The 211-nt window shown below is 60.2% G+C and overlaps 1 protein-coding gene across 2 annotated transcripts in view; it reads right to left on the bottom strand.

Annotated features, from left to right (window-relative positions):
* The window catches only part of LOC113206712 (balbiani ring protein 3-like), a 45,273-nt gene that overhangs the window by 43,480 nt on the left and 1,582 nt on the right, over nt 1-211 (bottom strand). The gene's annotated exons all lie outside the window — the stretch shown is intronic.

Genomic DNA, 211 nt, shown 5'->3' with positions numbered 1-211 from the left:
CGCGGCAGCTCGATGGGTTGCCTACGCACTAGCGTGCGGGTGCGGGCGCGCAGGGCGTGGGGGGAGGGGTGGAGGTGCGCACCATCCAGCGAATTCCGAACAGACTATAAAGGCGCCCTTTCGGACCAAGTTATTTTTGAAAAAATGTGAAAAAGAGGGAGCACCCACCCCGCTTTTACACGGGGCCCCGCGTGCTTAACTTCGGAGTTCG

This window comes from Frankliniella occidentalis, unplaced genomic scaffold (assembly GCF_000697945.3).
Source record: "Frankliniella occidentalis isolate FOCC.00 unplaced genomic scaffold, Focc_3.1 Scaffold151, whole genome shotgun sequence".
NCBI lineage: Eukaryota > Metazoa > Arthropoda > Insecta > Thysanoptera > Thripidae > Frankliniella > Frankliniella occidentalis.
Note: the sequence above shows the minus strand (reverse complement) of the source record. Positions and strands in the feature narration are given on the sequence as shown.